The sequence below is a fragment of the Mandrillus leucophaeus genome, unplaced genomic scaffold (genome assembly GCF_000951045.1).
Source record: "Mandrillus leucophaeus isolate KB7577 unplaced genomic scaffold, Mleu.le_1.0 Scaffold924, whole genome shotgun sequence".
NCBI lineage: Eukaryota > Metazoa > Chordata > Mammalia > Primates > Cercopithecidae > Mandrillus > Mandrillus leucophaeus.
Window position 1 is genome coordinate 718911 of NW_012110075.1, and position 15543 is coordinate 734453.

Here is a 15543-nt window from a genome sequence, read left to right on the forward strand (position 1 = left end):
TTGTGGTTGTTTGTTGTTGTTGAAGAGGTGGGGTGTCACTATGTTGCCCTGCTAGTCAAGAACTCCTGGCTCAAGCAATCCTCCCTACTCAGCCTCCCAAAGCATTGGGATTACAAGTGTGAGATACTGTGCTGGCCCATAATTTACTTTTCAAAATCTATAATTGATCTACAGAATAACTTGTCTTCTGAGAGAAAGTTCTAAAGGTGCTTTTTTAAGAAATTGAATAAATTAATATTTTTTACACAAATAGAATGAAATTGAACCCTTTGTTTTTGCAGCATCTAAATTAGTCAAGATTTATAAAAGAACCATAGGATCACCTTATTTTATGGGTGTTGTTACATAAAAGTATTTGTTGAAGAAAGTTATTCTGAATAAAAGCAAAAAGACAGTGCCAGTTAAAATGTGTAGACTGAAATTTTTCAATATTTCAATACAAAAATAGAATGAAGAATATAATTAATTTAGTAGACTTAACCCTGAGCTTACTGAAACCTTAGGAAAAATATATAAGAATTTTATCAATTAAAAATATATATTTTTGGCCTGTAGAACTGTAACAATAGAAACAATAGCATCAATAAACTATTTCAAATTTATTAGCCTTAAAGTGCAACTATGAAGAAAACTATGAGGAGCATCTGAACATACATTCTTTAGTGACTTGATTTTAGGGACAGATATGGCTAATTGCCAAAAACATATGAATATGAATCAAAAATAATCTTTCCACCTAATTTTAAAAGTAATTTTTAATGTTTTGCTTCACTTTGGTGTACACAGGTATACCTTTTTGTTACATAAATAATTTTATTTGTACAAAATAATATTTTTTAAATAGTTTTTTAATAAAAGATTTTTTATATGTTCAACAGCATAAAAATCAACAAAATCATTAATAAATAAATGTCAATATTACAAAGTTTTGATTATTTTATAATCTCCTTTCACTTTCATAAGTTTTCTGATTTGGACTAAAAAATTCATCCTATCCAAATCTGAAATCATAGAGCCATCTGGGGATCTTCCTTCTCCTTCCCTGTGCTGACTTCACATACACTTACTTACTATAGCCTACCAAGTTTTTCAGAATATTTTCTTCTTCATCTTTACCTCACTGGTTTAGTGTAGGCCTTCATCATATCTTGTAAAAATCTGTGGTAACCTCCTAGTTCAATCCCTGTCTCTTCTCTACAAACGCTCAACTCATTAATCCTACTGCTATCACACAAATTTTCAAAAAGGAAAATCAGATTTTGTTATCCAAAGGTATCAATTTCCTCAATCAGGGGTGTTTTCTAACCATAGTCTAAATACCAAACACATTACATAAAATTGTAAAGTATTTTATTAATTAGTCTTTGCTTTTGTCTTCAACCATTTAGCTTGTTCTTCTTCATTCATCTCTGATCATATGTTCCTCCTCTTTGCCTTTGCATGTGATTTTTCTGCTCCCCAGAGTAAACACTTGCCTAAAGTACTTGGAAATTATCTTGTTAGATTTCAAAACCTAGTTCAAGTGATATTCTTTTCTCTGTGAAGATTTTCTTGTCCATATTGCAAAGATGAAATTATACTTCTCTTTGTCCCACACTATATATAATGTGTGCATGTGTAATTATATGTGCGTGTGTAGTGGTAGTAGTAGCTCTTATTATACTAGATTTTAATTATTGTTTTGAGTCTGCTTTGCCTTCTGGACTTTGAGACACTGAATGCTGACTTTTAGTTTTATCCATTGAAAATGGACAAATGCCTATTCCAAAGAGATACTCAGAAAAAAAAAAAAAAAAATCTTTGCTTCCTCAGTAGCTGGAAGGAAGAATGAAGGACATATACACTGACTGTTCAAATTTATCTGTATTTCAGCATATTATGTGTTTGCTGAGGATGTATAAACACACACAAAACCAATGCAAAATTTACACAAAATAAAAATGCAAAAACTGAACTGATAAAGAATGATAAAGAACTCACATGCCTTTTTTTTTTTTTTTTGGTCAGATGTGTGTGTTTTTTTCTTTTGTTTTGTCTCCTAGATTTGGAAGTTTGCCCTCAACAATGTTGATCACTGAATCTGACAGAAACCCCTGCATCTGGTGTATTTAGTTAGAAAATCTCTGGATTATTTAATAATCTAGTTTTTCATTGGATTGTCATCACAAATGGCATAAACTTTACTGTATATCAAAAACATTTTGTATATTTAAATTGCAATTTATTTTGTACTAGTTGTTATAATTAGCAAATTTAATTTCTCTGTCAGTTTCTATAACTGATGCAACTATATTATCTAAAACCTAATTTGGGGTTGAAATTTTAATATAAAGCATCAATTTACTTGTAATTGTCCAAAACCTTTTGTCTTATTTCCAATTGTTCATGAAATAGACTATAAGCATCCAATAAATTACACAATAAATTATTTTTCTTGAATTAAACATGTACACTTTCCAAACCTATACTTTCTGTGTCTTCTGTTTGTCCAAGAAAGCTATTTTACAATTATGTCAGGTACAAGTATGGATTTAAAAGAATCTTAATTATATTTGCTAATTGGTAGTATATTAATTCTTAATTCTACCTTCTAACCTCATAAATAGTAGGTTCAGTTGTGTCTGTATGTCTGTGAGTGTGGGAGTTTTGGACTCATCCGTGGCTGCATTAAATTTGATGATCATAAAAAGGAAAATTGGTATTGGTGAAAATGACAATTATGGTGACAGACATAATTATCTGTTTTTTTGATAAACAATATGATTTCATGGATACGTGTTATTAGATTCACATTATTGATCAAAGAACTAAATTTAAGAGCAGTGACTTGACCACATGCATTCTACATGGATGAGGATGGACATAAACAGGTCAAATTTAATGTTGTTTTCATTACGTATGAATATAATTCAGGAGTCTATTTGATTACATTTGAGACTTACAAAACTAAAATTAGTAGACTGATATGGTACCTTTTTCAGGATAATTTGTTTATGATTTTCAAGTAATATCTTGAGTACAAACTGTTTTTTTAATGATAAAGTAGAAAAATTTTGGCAAGGTGTGGTGGCTCATGCCTGTAATCCCAGCACTTTAGGAGGCTGAGGTCAGTGTTTGACACCAGCCTGGCCAAAGTGGCGAAATCCCATCTCTACTAAAAAGATAAGAATTAGCTGGGAATGGTGGTGTGAGCCTGTAATCCCAGCTACTCGGGAGGCTGAGGCAGGATAATCACTTAAACCTGGGACGAGGAGGTTGCAGTGAGCTGAGATCATACAACTGCACTCCAACCTGGGCAACAGAGTGAGACTCTGTCTCAAAAATCAATCAGTCAATCAATCAATTAATCAATCAATAGAAAAATATTCCAGCACTTTCAAATAGCTGATTTTCTCACTCTAAAATATAACGTAGTCGATTGAGCACTATTCATAAAGAGAACAACAATTTACAACCAGAGAAGGAGATTATACATATTACCAACTCTTCTAAATTTAGAAACACATGCTGCATTTCCAGGCACGTGGGCAAATTTGAGCAATTTGAGATTCTAAGAAATATGAAAGCAAAGTTTATTTTTTTTATGAACAGTAACATCAACCATGAGACCAGCATTTAAACTGAGAGAGCAGAGATCCAGGAATTGTGAACATATGGAGGAAATTATTTACAACACTAATTATCTTATTAGTTGTCTTGCAAAATGAACATTTAAAATTGAAATGTTCTTCAGTAAACACTAAAATCAGGCCAATCTGCTTCTATTAGAAAGAAAGAGATGTGTAAAATAGTCCAGAGTATGAACATTGTCCTGAATATTAAGAATTTGTAGCCAAAACTATTCCTTAAATGCATATTCTCCATTTTCTTTCTAAATGAGTTATAAAATCACATATGAGTTTTCTTTCAAATAATTTGCTTGAGAAACACTTTGTGGTTGGTACAAGTGCCAGCCCACTATTACTGGCATAAAAATAGAGAAATACTCTATCTAAACTCTGGGCTTCATTTTACTGCATAAAGAGTTAATAGTTTTTCAGTGGAGAAACCAGTATCAATCATATCATTAAATAATAGTTACCTACCTGCCAGGTAACAGTGATTTTTGGCATCGTAGGCATACAGTGATAGCTTGGCCAAATATTGTTTATATTACTGCCATTTAATTCCCAGAGGTACTCTTTGGCTTTCTAAATTGATCTGACATCTGTAGTTCTTCCAGGAATAAGGTTTAAAAATATAACAGTGATTCTGTGGATAGGTATATAGAAATATAGGAATCCAAGTATACATTTTTTTCCATTTGGGAATTATAATACATTCTCTAGCTATTGTAAACTTTTCAAATATACGTATTTGCTCTTGATGTAAAGCAAAGTATAGTCAAATGATAAAAGTTCAAAGCACTAGAGTGATATTGCTAAAATTTTATGTATCTGAAAATTAGATTTTTTAAAAAGCAGTGTTTAAAGTCTATTCCTTCACACTATGTTAAATATAAATTTCATGGATTTATTACTCTCCATTTAATCTCCTTATTGCTCTCTTAATTTAACTTGAAACTTCCGGTTTTGCATCACTTTCCTAGACTAGAACCATAATATTCATGTTGATGTTATCCCCAGTCTTTTAGAGACTGTCTAACAAAGGAGTTTTATAATTATTATCATTTTTTTGGACTGCATTATTTTCTATTAATAGTTTCTCAATATTACTCTTCTCCATCAGGAGCTACTCAAAAGTATCAATTTTGTCTTTTTTCTTTTTGCTATTGTTATTGTTTTATGGATTGTTGGACTTGGTTACTTATCTGCTGTATACCAAATTTTCTCTTTAGCATACTTTTGTGTCAATGTAGTTATTTCTAATTTACCCAAAACTCTCAAATATATATATATATATATGTGTGTGTGTGTGTGTGTGTGTGTGTGTGTGTGTGTGTGTGTGTGTGTGTGTCTTATTTTGGGGGGCTTTATTTTAAACAACTCTAGAAGAAAATTATAATGTATGTTTTCCTCTTGTTACATTAATTCTCTTCTAAATTGAATACTGAGTGAATTTAAAACAGCATTTCTAAATGTTGTAATATATGTTGAAAGGCAGAAAAATTTTCAAGGACTAAATAGCTTTATGAATCATTTGATTAAATGTCATTAAATAGGGATCTTTACTGCAAAACCCTAAAGAATATTTTACAGGCTAATGAACTTAATAAATCTCTAACAGATCTTCCAAACTCATTTGCCCAAATAATTTTTTTCTTGTCCAAGAATCCTATAGATTACTATTTATCCAAAACCAGTTTAGGATGAATGTGGATTACATGTAAATCATTTCAGTATTATATTGTACATAACCTCTCTCTCTCTCTCTCTCTCTCTCTTTCTCTCTCATATTATCCTCCCATTCCAAAAGAAATACCTAGTATGTTCCTATTATTCTTCTAGGGGATAGGAATAGAGTGATAAAAAAGAGTAGAAAAAGTCACTGCTCTTAATACAGTATATGCCTAAAGGAAATAAAAATAATATACATGTAAAATAAATTCAAGTAGAGATGAGTACTATACCCCAAACACCATATAATACAGCAGATAAAATAGAGAGAACTGAGGTAATTATTTAGATCTCAGGGCAATTCTCTCTGAGATGTCACTTGAGCTCAGACCTCAATGAAAAGAGAAAGCCAGACATGTGACGATCAGAGTGCAGAGAATGCCAAGAAAAGAAGAAAGCAGGCACAAAACTCTAAGGATGGAAATAAGTTTAGTGCTTTCCAGGAATGCAGAACATCAAGTGTGGTTAGAATAAAATCAGTGAGGAAAAAGAGATAGGCAGTGGAGAGTGAGGCAGTGACTAGATCATGGATAGACTAGTGTGGAGCTTTGATTTATTCAAAGTGCAATGAGAAGCCATTGGAGGGTTTTGAGCAGAGGAATGACATGAATTTTAAAAGATCACATTGGCAGCTGTGTGAAGAATGGCTAATTAGGGGGAAAAAAGTTGAAACAGACAAACCATTAAATAGACTATTGCATTTTCCCAGAAAGGGAAGATATCTTGGGCAAGAGTAGTAGCAAAGCAAATAAGCAGTATTTTGAAAAGAAATAACAGGATTTGCTGATGGATAGAATGTGGGTACTGTGAGGAAGAGAATAAATGATAATTCCTAGGCGAGATTAAACAACGGAGTCAATGTGACACTGATAATTAATATGAGAAAGACTGGAGGGGGAGGATGGAGAATAATACAAGGATGATAAGATAATTATGCTTTGAGACCCAACAGGAGAAATGAAATAAACAACTAGTTAAATAAATGTGAAGGTAAGAAGAGACATAAAGCCTGGAGAGCGTTCACTAGAGATGATAGTATGAGTTGTGGGACTGGATAGTTACTTAGAGAGACACAGTTGACAGAAAGAAAATGAAAACCCATGACCAAACCCTGGTAAATACATATATTTTGAAAATGTTAAGTTTATAAGTTTTAAACTTATAAATTTATAAATTATAGATTATATAAATTTATATAAATTATATAGATTATATAAATTATATAAATTTATAATTTATAAATTTATAGCAATTATAAATGTGTAGCAATTTACAAATTATACATTTTTAAAAATTATTCTGTGCATTGAGCAATGAGCATATTTCAAGATGCTTCAGTATCCTCAGAATTTACAGACCATGATTCTGGGGAAATGCAAGTATAAAGCTACTAGATTAGACCTAAATCATCAGATACTGGAATCATATTCTCAATCAAACAATATAACTCTGCGAAGGTAAAAATCTGGAGCCATATCATTCAGAAGCAATAAAACTGTTACATTTTCTACCTCCTTATTTTCTCAAAAGAACTACAATTCAATTTTTGATATCATATTAAGGCATAACGAGTTGATTTTCTGAGAGGATAATTGAAACATCATTAACACTTATTCAGACAGGGAAACTTTGAAAAGTGATTCAGGTCATTACTAAGCAAAACTTTACGTCAGGAGCTCTATTAGAATAGACACTTCATTGCCATAGGATCTAGAGACTTCTTTTCAAATACTATCACTATTGCAATGTACGTAATATTTGATAAATTCCACCTGAAGACATGTTGCAGCAATTAAAACAACTGCACAGAAGCCCAGTAAGTTTACGATAATAAAATTCATCTGCATAGAAATATCTATCATCTATTTTTCTATCACTTAATATGCCCATATATCATCTATAATCAATTAGCCAGTTTGTATGTTGTCCTTTAGATATAATCTACACTTTTTCTTATTTCTAGAAGCAAATGTATTTTCTTTTTTCATTTCTACAAGAAAATATCCTACTAATGTGATTACATTGTTCCCAAGACAACTGAAAAGCAAGATTAATGAAAGATTCTATTTAAATATCTGCTTAAATTAGGGTAGCTCTTGAGAAAACTGAAGATTGCATAATAAGAAAAAATAACATAAATATTTAGAGAGTTATTAAGAAATTAATTACTAGAGGTATAACAGTATGTATTATGGGTATGGCTATAAATTTATTCTACTAATATGTTTTTACTAGGAAATAACTAGTTGGTTGTGTGTCAGCAGTTCTCATTTTTTAAAATACATGTAATTACATTCTGACTTTAGTACACTATAGATGGTGATAGACTACACCACCCATAGCTGTGAGGATTTACAAGGGAAGGCTCTATTTCTAAAGCCAGGGAGTGCTTCTAAATTGTGGCAATCTCTTACTTCCAGCCTAAGTTTGCTTTAGATTAGGTAACCTCAGTTTTCACTATTCTTTTGAACATGATGTAACATAGTGGTAGTGAAGAATAGGCGAGTGGAGGAAAATAGTAATAAAACTAAAACTGAACAGAAAAGGTCTGAATCATTGCAGCAGTCAAAGGGGAAGGAAATAAGCTATCACCAACATTGGCTGGATTTGGTATGAAAGCATGGAACATTTGAAAATTAGCTGCTGTAATAAAATGGAAATTTCCTGTAGAGTTTTAAAAAGACACAAAGAAATGATTTTATAATTTCATCAACATTTTCAAATATACTTCTGTATCATTTGCACATTTCCACTTTTGTCCTCTTTAATGAAATGCATAATTATTTATTATTAAATATTTCTGATAGCTCAATTATATTAAAAAGTACTGAAAAACTGTGTTATGTCATTCTTAGTTATGAGCCAAATATTAATGCTTGTGCTTATAATTTTAAAATATTCTACCTGTATTTACTTTAGCATTTATAAATCAAGTGAGGTTAACACATTTCAAAGACTTTATTAGCCATAGCATCATCCAAAGTTACTTGTGGTTGTGAAGAATAATAAGTAATACTCCTGACCACAAACAGCTGGAAATTTGGTTTGGAAAAAAAATTAAAATTATATGGAAATGTAATCATTATATAATAAGAATTATATTACTGTTCAAATAAATATTTTTAAATGTCATTAATAAATAGCAAAACTGTAAATATGTGAAAGCCACAAATCTTGACATATTTCACTTATGTGGAAAGGTTTAGGTGGAAATGGAAATTAGGTTTAGGTGGAAATATGAAAGATATCTTTGTTTACCTCCAGAAATCTCAAAAGTTTTAATACTTTTGTTATCCATCTTTATGGCTTTCTTTAATTATGAGACATCATAGTGAAATACATGAAGAAAGAGTAAATTCTATTAAGAAAATGGTTTCAATAAATCCATTTTGAATTTAACTGATGGAAGCTTCAAATCGATTACATTCAACAACTATGCATTTTACGTCTACTATGTGCAAGGCAAAATGCTAGATTTTTTTGATAATGTTTTAAATATATTTCCTTATTTTACTAACTGATAGGATCAACCAAATATAGCCTTTTCAAACCGTAAAAAATATAAGGCTGCCAGACTGACTTAATCCAGAAAGGTCATTGATTTGTTACTCCCTATGAAAATGTTCAGCCTACTTTGCATACCAAACAGCTCCAAATTGAAAAGACATATTAATTCCACAGAAACTGGGTCAAAATGTGAGTATAATACAAACTGAAGTTCACCATCATTTTTTATGAAGACATATAGACAGAATGGCTGTAATTTACAAACTGGGTACCTATTCTAAAGTGTAAGACATTTTATTGAAAAAAGAATAAAAGTATGAAAATATTTAAACTTACATAAAAAGAAACATAATCTCACACTCCTAATTAATTTTACACTCTAGCACACTAAAACATATATGAATAATTCTTTTAAACAATTGAAATACTTATGTGTATGTTGTTAAGAATATTTCTGTTTCTTATGAATGTTTGTCTGTAGTCTTGCCCTGTCCAAAATGGTAGCAGCTTGCTACATGTGGATATTGAGATTGGAAAAGTGACTCAACCAAATTGAAATGTGCTATAAGTGTAAATTATGCCAAAATTTCATAGACTTAGTACAAATCAAAGAATAAAATAATCTTTCATTGAGGTAATTTATATTGATTATATGTTGAAATAATAATATTCTCAATGTATTGCTTAAATAAAATAGATTATTAAAATTAATCTTACCTCACTTATTTCCATTTTCTCATGTGACTGCTAAAAATGTATAAATTATATATGTGGCTCACATTATATTTTATTTGAACAATGTTGGACTATATGGTATTCACTTGCTACTTTTAATGATCAAATAATATTCTTAGATGGTAATTAATGACAGTATTATTAACATTCTAATATTGCATATTCTGGAGGCTTCAATTAAGTTATTCCAACTCTGGAAAATACCACAATGAATAAAAATATTTATAGGTTTCTATTTCTATCAAATTATTTTATGAGAATAAAGTGGTAGAAATGTATCAAGCTAAAGGTCATAGATATCCTTACAGATCTTGTTACATATAACTACACTGCATTTTGTAGAAAGGTTATATACATTTATAATACCTACAGCCAAAAAATTAGTATACTAGGTTCACCAAAACCATTCTGGAGTTAGTTGTATACAAAAAGAGAAAAAAATTCTCTCTTAGCGACTACAAAATTATCTCTCAAAGTTACTTTAGTTTACATTTTTAGTTTTTACAGATGATGAATGTATACTTTTGTATTTACTAATGCATATTCTGTAATTTTTCTTCTCTTAGCCTTTGCCCGTTTATTTGAATTTTTATAAGTTTCTTATAAATCTAAACAAAATATGAGTACTTCAGTAAAAGAGCTGAGCATCTGTATTAGATCTGACAATTGTTGAATGCATACTCTTTTTCAATTCCTGTGCTAGTGTTAGTGACAGGAGACAGACAAATTCCTAGGCAGACAGTGACGGGTTCCTGGTGAAACCTGGCCTTTGAGTCAAGGACAGTTTAAAGCCTGAAAACTAAGCTGCCAGTTCCGGATAGAGTCCAAGACTGGAGTGAGAACTTCTATCCCCATCTTACCTACTCTCCTTTGATTGGTTTCTTCTGAATTATGTCTCTTAACCAATCAAATGGTGCTTTTTCCAAGACCACATATATTAATCCATTCTCATGCTGCTAATAAAGGTATACCTGAGACTGGGTAATTTGTAAAGAAAAAGAGGTTTAATAGACTCACAGTTCTACATGGCTGGGGAAGCCTCACAATCATGGTGGAAGGTGAAGGAGGAGCAAAGACATGTCTTACATGATGGCAGGCAATAGAACATGTGCACAGGAATTGTCCTTCCATCAGATCTCATGAGACTTATTCACTATCACAAGAATAGCATGGGGAAACTCACCTCCATGATTCAATTACCTCCAACTGGCCGTTGCATGACATGTGGGGATTACGTGAACTATAATTCAAGATAAGATTTGAGTGGGGACACAGCCAAACCATATCACCACACATGGACAAATCAGCATGTACTCCCCCATTCAAAACCTATTATAACCCTGAACTCAGCCTCACATATGACTGCCCACTTTTGCATTCCCTCTCATTACTGAGAACTTTCTTTCTGTCATTTAATAAAATTCTAGTCTGCCTTACTCTCTGGTGTCCTTGTACCTTATTCCTCTTGGTCGTGGGACAAGAACCCAGAACTTGCTAAACTATGGATGTGAAACAGCTGTAATACTCCTGCTTGCAGAGTTGCCGGCAGTGAGAATAAAAGAGCTGTAACACTCCCTTTCACTCGCTGAGCTACAGGAGCGAAGAAGCCACTTAGCATCACTCCCTCTTGCTCACTGAACTACTGGAATGGAAAAAGCCATAACACTAGTAATTTTACATATTTATTTTGCATTTAATTTTCACCATATCCTTCAACATAGATATTGCAAATCCCACTCAAGAAACTGAAATATCAGTTTAAGTAAATTTACAAAGAATCAAAAATCTGTTAAGAGAAAAGGGCTAGACAGATTGTCTTCAAAGCATTTATTCTTTCCGTTAAATAACTTGGTCCCTATATAATAAGTAATGACTTGTTTGTATCACACATGGTACATTTTCTGCTTTTTTCTGCCATTTAAATATACATTTGCTATGTAAAAAAATACAAATAGGCAAACCAACAAAAACCCTCTATTGTGGCAGATTTTTTTCTGAAACTTTTAATGTGGTAAAAGGGAGAAATTCTTGAAATATCAGAAAAACTGAGATTAAAAAGCTGGATTTGGGGAAATGACGATAAGAAAATAATGGGATTTACATCTGGATTTGGATAAAAGTCTATAATGTAGGCATTTGTGGAAAGATTTTACTGCATTCAGAAAATATTTGCTGAATATATAAAATAATCTAGCTGCCAAGGACATGAGGCAGAGTAACTTCCTACCCAAGTGACAAATAATTATAAGAACAAAACAAATGTTGCCCAAGTATGTCACAGAAAAATTCAGTTAAAAGTGGCATCTAATCTCTATAGATGAGAAAGAATTTATTTAGTAATCAAGGTGGTGAAGGATGTTCCAGGCAGAGGAAATGGCATGAACACATAGATATGAAAAGATTAGACATGTTTAAAAATGCTGAAAATCTAGGTTTTATTAATGTTTAGATGCCTGTGTTAATTGAGAGGAGATGTATTAGAATGAATCTTAATTATTATTTATTGAGGACCTTTTCCCCAACACTATGATAAGTGTTTTTCACATATTTCTTCAATTCTCCTAATTTCTTTATGATCCCATTTACGAACAAGGTCCTGTGCTTCAAAGAAATAAATAACTTAAGTTCACACCCTTGCTAAATGGTTGTATCAGGTATCAAACCCAACCCTTACTGACTACAGCATCCTATTCTTTAATTAACACGTTTTTAGTTGTGTGAGGAGGACCTTGTAGATGTTTTGATGTATTTTCTGGGGAAGGGACGGGTAACATTGAATTAAAATTAACTTTAAGACAAATCTGATTAATGATGCTGCTTGTGGCCTGAAGACGGGAAGAAGCCAGTTAGAAGGCTACAGTGGGAGATCTGACAAGAATCAATGAGTATCCCAAACAGAAGCTAGATTGCACAAAACTGGGAGATTTCTAATCTACACAAGAATTAGAGTAATAACACCTGGAGACTCCCTACTTTTAATAAGTGAAAAAGAGAGAGAAATTACAAAAGACTACTGTTGTTTAGCTTGAAAAATCAATTGCTGGCCATTATGCTGTTAGTGTGAGAAGGGAAGTAGGAAAGAAAAAGTGAGTGAAGACAGTGAATTTAAATGTTTAGTTTTAAATTACTGGATCCTAGAGAATATAAAGCTAAAGATATAGAAAAGTCAGTTGAACATATAGATCTAACACTGAAATGAAAGATTAGAGAGGAAAGTGTATGTTTCTTCATTGGTCTGAGGCTGTCATTTAAAACTACTGAAAGAGGACTGGACGTGGTGGCTCACACCTGTAATCCCAGCACTTTGGGAGGCTGAGGCCAGGAGTTCAAGGCCAGCCTGACCAACATGGCAAAACCTCGTCTCTAATGAAAACACAAAAATTAGCCAGGCTTGGTGGCGCACACCTGTAATCCCTACTGGGGAGGGTGAGGCAGGAGAATCGCTTGAACTCAGGAGGCAGAGGTTGCAGTGAGCTGAGATCGTGCCACTGCACTCCAGCCTGGGTGACAGAAAAAGGCTCAATCTCAAAAACAAAAACAAAACAAAACAAACAAAACACTACTGAAAGAGAGGAGATTAAGCAATCAACTAGAATGTGACTGCAATAGAGATATGACAGGAGAGAAGACCTTAGAAATACCAAGTGAGGCTACAGTGGACCAGGTATGTGAAGATGCTACCTGAGACCAAAAAGGGATGGTAGGGGTGATGGGTATATAAGAAGAGAAGAAAGAAAAAAGAGACATCAAAAAGACATTACAGAAGAATCTTAAGAAGTAAAGAAAGGTCAAATGCCACAGAAAAATTAAGCAGATTGATGATGAAAAGGGCTATGGAATTTAAAAATAATTAAGAGGTCTCGAATGATCTTAAGCAAAGCATATTGTGTCAACTGTCTGTGTGTGAGAAATTCAAATTTAAGTTGTGTTTCCACTTAAAATACCAGTGACAATAACAATAATAATCACTCTGAGAAAATTTCATCCAGCTTTAAGGGGGTTAAAGAAGGCCTAAGCCTCAAAGCCAGGTCCTCTAACTTCAGACTCCACACTCTTTCATATTTATCATACTGTGCCTCTTTTGGTCAATGGAGCCCCAGTTATTTTGAACAGTGAGGGAGATGCTGATATTCAGCAGGACAAGCCTGATATTTGACATCTGGGGTTTAATGAATCTTGGATCTGCCATGCACAAGCTATGTGACGTTGTGAGCTTTGTTCCCTCATCTGAACCACAGAGAGAATAATAATATCCTCTTGAGGGTGGCTGGGAAAATTTAATGAGGAAGCAAGTGAGAAATGTGATAAGCAACTGTCATTAAAATAAATGTTTTTTCCCCTTTAGTTTCTGTAAAAGAAATACTTTATATCTATTTTTAAAAGATGACAGGTTATTAGTAGCAGTTGTTTTCGGTTAGCTAGGCAAGTGAAAAAATACTGCTCAAACATGAGGTTTTTTTTTTTTTTTTTTAATAAAAAGAATTGGGCCATGTTCATAGTCAGAAAAAAAACAAACAAACAAACAAACAAACAAACAAACAAAAACCAGTTTCTATAATTGCCCTACATGCCACCATGAACAGGATTGTGTATTTCACATTTTAAATCTCAGTTTTTATAATATTATGTCTGAAATTTATAGCTGGTTCTGAAAATATATTCAATAATATTCTAAAAAGCCTCAATTTAGAAAGCTCTCAATGTACTCTCTCCACAGTAAGAGGTACATAAATATTTTACAGGGAAATGCATGACCATTTTCGTATACTTGGAAATGATTACATTTTCATTTTCAACATCTTGTATAGAAACAATAATTTCTTTAATAGTGATTTTATGGAGGTACTTATAATTTTTATTAATAGTGTTGCCTAGTAGAAACAGGAAGAAGTAAGGTTAGCTAGGTGTGGTGGGGGCATACCTGTAATTCTAGCTACTTGAGAAGCTGAGGCAGGAGAATTGTTTGAACCCGGGAGGTGGAGGTTGCAGTGAGCCGAGATCGTGCCATTGCACTCTAGCCTGGGCAACAGAGCAAGACTTTGTCTCAAACAACAACAACAAAAAAAGAATTACATTTCCTGTTTTGTTCCCAAATAGCTTTGTTACTTCTGACAAGCCACCAAGTTTTCTTTCAGAGGTTATCTCAGATGAAAAAAATAGCTAAAATTGTTAAATATTATGTTCTAGGCATTATGATTCCCATGTATTAAATAACTTAATCCTCTCAAGAAATGTGTGCAGGAACATTTTGTGGATAAGAAAACAGATACGTAAGAGATTTTCTTAATTCACATTGCTAATAAATGTTAAGTGAGGATTAAAACCAAGAAGTTCCAGTACCAGAGTTTATTATGCCTTTGAGCATTGCTGTCCTTCCCTCTGGGATTCCATAGAATTCTGGAGATAAAGCAACTACAGAATGCATCAGCTGCTCTTCTTATTTCAAACATGAAGACAGTGAGGTATAGAAATGTTATAAGATACATCATGTTAGATCACAGTTAGATCTGGACTTGTCACCCAGATCCCACAACTTTCTAGTGCGTGTTTTACTACATTACCTTGACATCTCTCTTCTGGGCATAAAATCACGATTTTATAAAACCAGTTTAATAGGGGTTAATCTTGTGACTGAAACTGCTTAGTGGCATAAATGGGCAACATTATTATTGTACTTTGACATACATAGTAAAGTGTCATGGAATGGGTCTCAGATTTCCCAATACAAAATTGTTCTATATACTGAAAACCATCAAATGTTGTAAAAGAAATTAAAGAAAACACAAATAAAGGAAGACATGGCCTGTTTTCATGGGTTAGAATAATTAATATTGTTAAAAGTCCCTATTACCCAAAGCAATCTGCAGATTCAATGTACTCATTATCAAAATTTCAGTATCATCTTTGACAGAACTAAAAATATCAATCTTAAAATGCTTATAAAACTACAAAAAAAAAAAAAAAA

The 15543-nt window shown here is 32.5% G+C and overlaps 1 long non-coding RNA gene across 1 annotated transcript in view; it reads right to left on the reverse strand.

The window, feature by feature from the left end:
* Positions 1–4254, reverse strand: part of LOC105531970 — a 155578-nt gene extending 151324 nt beyond the window's left edge. Inside the window, exon 1 of the long non-coding RNA XR_001004893.1 lies at positions 4086–4254. This is a non-coding gene — a long non-coding RNA (uncharacterized LOC105531970). The remainder of the gene's footprint in view (positions 1–4085) is intronic.
* Between the last annotated feature and the right edge of the window lie 11289 nt (positions 4255–15543).